Source organism: Durio zibethinus, chromosome 7 (genome assembly GCF_047325235.1).
Source record: "Durio zibethinus cultivar Kanyao isolate XHJ-2024 chromosome 7, ASM4732523v1, whole genome shotgun sequence".
NCBI classification, from domain to species: Eukaryota; Viridiplantae; Streptophyta; class Magnoliopsida; order Malvales; family Malvaceae; genus Durio; species Durio zibethinus.
Genome location: NC_143168.1, coordinates 22,652,123 through 22,660,064, shown reverse-complemented (window position 1 = coordinate 22,660,064; position 7,942 = coordinate 22,652,123). Strand labels below are relative to the sequence as shown.

Sequence of the window (7,942 nt, the reverse complement as noted above, 5' to 3'; positions counted from 1 at the left end):
ATGGCATATGATTATCCACCTGAGAAATTAAGCATATATTTCTCAGACAACGGATGGTCAGATTTAACGTTCTATGCCATGTTAGAGGCTGCCACTTTCTCAAAGAAATGGCTGCCCCTTTGCAAGGAGTTCAAAGTAGAACCAAGAGCACCCGAGGCTTACTTTAGGACAGCTTTTGAACCAGATGACGATCCTGTCAAGGTCAAAGAGTGGCTTTCAGTAAAGGTAATTTACAGTAATTCTTGCACTTTCTTACATCAATAATGCATTCTTGGATGTTCGCTTCTGATTTGTCGTTTCGTGCAATTATTCATGCTTTGCCACATCCAAGTTGAACGACCTAGAAGTTTTACTTACTGATTATAGAAAACCAATATGCATCCTTGTTTATGTATAAAAAAAAAATATTATACATTATTTTTCATATTTATGAATTTATATTTGATATATTATCAATGAATAAATTTTATACACTATAATAAATTAGATAATATCATTTTATTAATGAATAAATATTAATTTTTAAAATAAATATAAAAAATTAATATTTTTAAAAAATTTACTCATTAATAAGATTGTATCATCTTATTTCATTAATAAGATATTATTATTTAATTTATTAATAGTGTATAAAATTTATATACTGATAATATATCATATATAAACATATATTTATTACTGCTGTTTTGTACCAAAAATATATAATGCAAATTTTATAATTTTATTTTTATATAAATAAAGTCAAAGTCAAAACTTAAGAAAATTGAAAAAAATTACATGTTTAGTTAATAATGTTTAAGTTTGAATTTAGTAATTTGAGAAAAAAGTTTGAATTGGGTAAGTAATTAATAAATTTTTTACAATGGGGACCTGTATATATTTTTTACAATGAGTATTACAATAATGCCTGTTGGCTGAGTACATCCAAAAGAAAATTAAAGTCTATTGAGCACATATAAAACAGTGTTTGTCTCATGCTAATTCGTCCAAAATAATTGGGACCTTAAGTTTGAAAAAATAATTATATTCTTTTTGTTTACCGGAAAGAGTTGGGTACATCAAAACTTAAAACATATATAATATTAAATATACTGTTTTTTATGTAAGAAGTTAACTTTAGTTCAATGATAAAGAGAATATGATTTTTTTTAAAGAAAAATTTCATCAAAACAACTGAATGTCCTTGTCTATGAAGGGAATTTCAATTTTTTTTTTATTGAATCATTGGCTGAAGTGAAATTTTATAACACAATACGATATCACATTAGTAAGTTGACGTAGACCGATTTTTCTTATTGATTTATATATATATATATATATATATGCAAAAAATTTTTTCATTATTACAGTAAATTTTTTAAAATTTTGTACTAAATAAAATATATACTTTGACTTTTCAAATAATAAATATAAAATATTTTTTTAAAAAATTAATTTCAAGTAAATTACTTTTATGCCACTAAATTTTCTTTGCAAACAGACTTACATAAAGTAATTAGTGAAAAAAAAAGAAGAAAAAATTAAAAGAAAATTCCCAACACCTGTTGACATTCCTATTTTCTTTCACTGTTGATCGGATTAGATTTTACCTCACTCAAGAGTTAAGCATGAAAAGTATATTTGGGTTATATCTAATCTATATATTAAATTAAAGATGTAATAGGGAAAAGAAATTCCATAATCCAATTTTTAGAGGAAAAAATGTTTTTGATGGTAATAGATTAAATTAAAAATTAATTATAAATTTAAAATGAAATGATTAAACATGAAAATTACTAATCTCTAAAGTATCAAAATAAGACGTAAATTAAATATTTGAAAATTATTTATTTTAACATTTGAGGTATAAATATTTTGCCCCATCATTTTGATGTAAAAGGTGAGAATATATATATATATATATATATGTATATACACATGTATCTTTTTTCTTTCTCAATTATGCAGAAACTATTTGAGGAGATGAAAATGAGGATTGAAACCACCACAAAGTTGAACCGGATTCCAGAAGACATTTGTAAACAGCTCAAAGGTTTCGTGAATGGGACTTGTTTCAAGCAAGCGTGATCATCAAACCATTCTTCAAGTAATATATTTCATAAACTCCTAATTAATCAATAGTACTTGAGCTTGGTTAATGGTGCTTTAATTAATTTCTCAGATCCTAATTGATGGGAGAGACTCCACTGCTGTGGATATTGAAGGAAACCCTCCGCCAACTCTTGTCTACTTGGCACGAGAGAAAAGACCCCAATATCACCACCATTTCAAAGCTGGAGCCATGAATGCTCTAGTAAGTATAACACTCTACATGGCTAATTGTATATATTTTGTATATGTTTTTTAATGATTTATATCGTGAAAATAGATCAGGGTATCATCAAGGATAAGTAATGGCCCAATTATTCTTAATGTGGATTGCAATATGTATTCAAACAATTCAGAGTCAATCAATGATTCTTTGTGCTTTTCCATGGATGAAGAAAAGGGAGATGAGATTGCCTATTTACAGTGTCCTCAGAATTTCAATAATCTCACCAAAAATGATATTTATGGTAATTCCTTTCGAGTAATACAAAAGCTAATTAAGCACAGCAGAAACGTTTTACTCAAATTAATATAAAGAAGATTACATCCTGATGATTTTGTTTACTTCAATCTGTGTGTTGGGCTATATCAACAATCAAGTGGGAGCTTCCAGGACTTGACGCAAACGGAGGGCCATGCTACATTGGCACTGGCTGCTTTCACAGGAGAGAGGCTCTTTCCGGAAAGAAATATGACAAAGCCGACTGTAAGGTTGATTGGAAGAGACTAAATGATAGAAAGTTTGAAGTAAGTGCAAGCGTTTTAGAAGAAACATGTAAAGTTCTTGCAAGCTGTGCCTTCGAACAAAATACACTATGGGGAAAAGAGGTATGTGATGCTCTTTCTCACACATGTAAACACAGACATGCATGTGCATGTACACATACACAGTAATAAGTTTTTGGTTGCAGATGGGTTTGAAATATGGCTACCCTGCGAAGGATATAATTACAGGATTGAGTATCAAATGTAGAGGTTGGAAATCTATCTACTTAAATCTTCAAAGTGAAGGCTTCTTAGGAGTTGCTCCAACAACATTATTGCAGACGCTGGTACAACATAAGAGATTGTCGGAAGGTCACTTACAAATTTTCCTATCAAGATACTGCTCCTTGTTGTATGGACAAAAATAGATTCCTCTAAGGCTTCGACTTGCTTACTGTCCTTACAACTTGTAGGCTGCAAACTGCTTGGCTACGTTGTACCATGTTGCTGTCCCATCATGCCTTTGCCTGCTTAAAGGCATCTCATTGTTTGCTGAGGTATGAAGCTCCTAACTACTTGTTATCGAGTTGGCAAAAGGTCCAACCAAAGAAGCCTAAAAGTAACAAATGATCACTGATGTTTGTGAATTTGCACACGACTGACTATAATCCATATTTGACAATCAGACATCAAGTCCCTGGGTGCTCCCATTTGCATATGCTGTCTTCGCACAACGTGCATATAGCCTTGGAGAATTCCTTTGGTGTGGAGGTACATTGCAAGGTTGGTGTAACGACCAAGGATGTGGATGTTCAAGAGAACAACTTCATACTTCTTTGCCTTTTTTGACTCTATTTTGAAGCTATTAGAATATACACAATCAGCCTTTGTCATCACGGCGAAGGTAGCTGACGATGACGTCTCCGAAAGATATGAGCAAGAGCTGATAGAGTTTGGTGCTACTTCACCAATATTTGATATTTTAGCAACACTTGCAATGTTGAATCTGTTCGGTAGCATTTTGGCAATCAAGAAGGTCATCTTCGATGCTGATCACTCCAAGGTTTTGAATCTATTTGGGTTGGAAATTTTCCTCTGTTTGCTTTTGGTTACAATCAACTTTCCTGTATACCAAGCACTCTTTCCGAAGGGACAATGGAAGGATGCCTAGTTCGGTTGCTTACAAGTCAATTATATTTGCCTTGCTGGCTTGTACACTAGCCATGTATAATTGAACCACTATGAGAATGCAAAAAAGATGATGTATCGATCAAGAGGGCCATAAGAATTTAGTATTAGTATTTTCTTTTATTTTACTTTGTATAATTTTGTGAATATGTATTCTGAACTGAAATAGAAGGTCGTTTCATGTTAAGAGTACATTGGAATAAATGAATTTAACAGAAAATTAAATCTGCTTTTGTATCTATATATTTAGATCTTCTGTCCTCTCATCATTCTTATCTTTTAGTTGATTTTTCTGTTATGTTTTGGAATTATATATATTTGGTACATAAAAGTTGGCAAAGACTTGCTAAATCACACAAGATTTCATTTTTGTAACACCACAACAATCTTAAAACATATCTTAATAATACACACGCATCGCATAATTTGTGAGATTATGTTTGGAATAAAGTAAATTTAAATGAATTTCACCAAATTTATAGTAAGTCATTTTGATTCCGTTAGCTTGTTGTCACCATATATGTTAATTGCAGGCTACAATGAATGAACGTAATTTCAAGTATAAAGGTATCGAGTTTGATTTTGTCTTTAAGAATTAATTGTGGACATCAATTTTGTCCCCCCCAAAAAAAAATATTAAATACAAAATACGAAATACAAAAAAAAACTAAAAATAATACAAAATACAAAACAAGACCAGAAAACAAAAAAAATCGAGGATGGCAGTGGTGCCTCCCCTCGGCACCACTGCCACCATACCCTACACTCATCTCTCACCATGGCTACCCCCCATCCCTCTGATCACCTAATCCTGCCATTGCCAGATGTTGCCAAAAAAATAATAAAAGAGGCATGGGGCTCGTGCTTACACCCCATGCCTTCCCCTCAAACATGCACGGTTGGAGCTCTATAAATAGAGCTTCTAGCCAAACCAAAGAAGAGACACAGAGAATGAGGGAGAGATTTTGTCAAAAACAAAAAAAAAAAACCAAAAAAATCAAACAGTCCTTCCCGCAGGGAGGAACCCAGCGTCAAGAGCCCCTACACAAAGAAAAAAACAAAGTCAGTTTCAAAAGAAAAAATAAAAAAGTTAGAATACAAAAAAAAAAAATTTGACCGAAACTTCACCAACAGATCTAGGGAAGTTGGGACTTTTTTTGGTGAAAAGGACATCGAATTTGAACTCTAGAGGTTGAGAGGAGCATTGCGGTGAATTTCAATATTTTTCAATCACCGGCGATCACCGGCGACGACAACCACCTACGGTCTGGGCCGCGACCGGCACGATAGCTCGACGACTGGACGGCGAGAGCTCTGGAGCTCTCCCCTCATTTTTTTTCTGAAACAGAATAATAGTTGAAAAAAAAAATTTCATTTTATATAGAAAGTTATCCCCCAAAACGACGTCGTTTAGGCCAAAGAGGATTCGCGCGTTGACCTGAACCTGACCGGGGGTCCGCGCAACCGACCCGCTATCCTAGCTTCTCAATGGCTTTGAATCGGTTTGATCAGATCGGACCGAATCGCTCCTTGGATCGACCGAAACCGCACTTTAGCCGGCCCAACCGAACCACCGCTGAACCGAACCTTTTTCGATCCAATCGAACCGCCGTTGACCGGTCCGGTTCAGGTAAAAAAAATTTTTTTTTGAATTTTTAAAATTTTTTATATATTATTATTTTTGTTATTTTAAGTATTTTCTTTATATATTTATGCATGATAAGTTTTTAATTTGTTAAGATAAGTTTTTTTAATTATTTTAATAATAATAAAATGACAACAAAGTACGATAATACTAAAAAAAAATTAAAAATGCTTAAATAATAATAATAATAGAAAATTTTTTTCCTGCCTAGATGTTTGAGGAAATTAAATCATATTTCAAAAATAATAATTTTGCCTAGATATTGGAGAATTATTATTATAAAAAATACTAAATAAGCTAATAATATTTTTGATAATAAGTTTTCATAAAAAAAGAATCTTTTTTTTTTGTAAAAAAAGAACATTTTTATAAAAAAAAATTATGTTTCTTAAATTAATTAAAAAAAGATTATAAAAATTGAACTTGCTTCGAAAGTCTACCTAGATATTGGAGATTTTTAGAGATGTTCGCGTTTTCTAAAACCTCTAAAATCCGAAATACTTTTAAATCCAAACCCTTAAAATTCAAATCTTCAAAATCTTGAAACCCTAACCTTTAAAACCTCTACGCAAGCCCTTATTCAAAACATTTTGAAAATCCTAAGGACACGTGTGAGAATCTCATTTGAAATTATTTGTTCCCGAATGCTGCCTAGATGATGGGGTATTTAGAAAACTTTATTTCATTAAGTTTTTCATACAAGTTCTTAATTCGCATTAATAATAACTTTAATAAATAAAAAGTATAATAGTAAATTGTAATCTTAAATATAAACAGTCACACTTAAGCTCTGTCTAGATGTTTGAGAGTCGGGGTGGTCTCATTATACTTAAGAACCCAACTTTAAAATTACATCTCATTCCACATAACATTCATTGGCATACATCCTTCAACGTGTTATCATTGGTAATTATTTGCATTATTCTGTCTTTAATTTTCATTTACTATTTGATGATAAAATTTTTACAATAAAAAAAAAGAATAACGCATTTTAAAAAAAAAGTTATGATACTATAAAATAAAATAAAAATAACATTCTGAAAGAAATAATTTTTAGTACTCTGCCTAGATGTTGGAGAGTGACTAACAATTATTTTCTATAAAGATTGTTATTTCATTTTAAGGATTATCGTGTTAAATCTTGAGCGAAAAGGGTTATTTTAAATTCTGCCTAGATGTTGAAAAATTTTAAAATAATTCTTTAACTTTAAGATTTTCTCAATATTCCTAAATAAAGATCTTTAACAAAATTATATTTGTTCAAATGAAGGGAATTAGTGTTAAATTTCAAATTGAAACTATTTTTATCCAACACCGAAAATAGCATATAATTAAATGGTACCAATTTATGGGCGTTGTGGGGGTGCTAATCCTTCCCCGCATGTAACCGACTCTCGGACCCAACTTGATTTTTCGTAGATCGAAATTTATCTTTTTGATAAACTTTAAACCCGTTTTTATAGTTTTATTAAAAAAAAAACTTTTGGGTGGCCAATCACACCTTAACAAAGATTGGTGGTGACTTCTTTTATTTCTCTCGATTTTAAAACACTTTACGTCTGGCGGTCCCGAAATCGTTACGACAGCTTATTGACTCCACTAGGGAAGAAATTCGAGAGTCAAGCCAAAACTTCTAATTATGTGCTATTAAGAATTGTTGGATTTAATTGGTTTTATTTGACATTTCATTTAATCTCCTTTATTTTGATTTTTCAAAAATATATACGTTAAGGAATAAGATAAATTGTATGTTAGTTGTTATTTTATTTTAATTTTGAGTTTATGGTATTTTGATTAATACATTATTTTGCACACACTTTGCATATTCATGCATGAGCTCTAAACCTAGGCTCTATCCCTTTTAGGAGGAAGTAAAGTAGCTACACTCTCGTGAGGTAATAACCTCCGCATTTGCTAACGAAACACTTTCACTCAGATTGAACCCATTTCGTTAGTAGCCTGTAATGGGTGAGGATCGGGAAGCCTTACTAGTTTATAATGGACGATGATGTGAGGAATAGTCTGGGAACCTTTAGATACGTAAATCTTAATCTGACATATAGTGAGCCGTAAGGTCCAACTTTAGGATAGAGCCATGCTGTCCCTTTTACGAGAAAATTACCTAAATTAGGACACATGTATATTCTGTTATGACACATGTTATACTTTTTCATTCATTTACTCATTTTTATTTATTTATTTTATTTACATTATTGATTTATTTAATTCTTTTGTTGTCTTCAATTTTGTTGCATGCATCATATAGGTACCATATTTCTAAAGGATATTATTTTGGACCAATCTTTAGCAAGAAAA

General features: G+C 31.4%; 1 pseudogene; it reads left to right on the top strand.

Annotated features, from left to right (window-relative positions):
- On the top strand, positions 1-4,066 carry LOC111277039 (cellulose synthase-like protein E6; annotated as a pseudogene).
- The last annotated feature ends 3,876 nt before the right edge of the window (positions 4,067-7,942 follow it).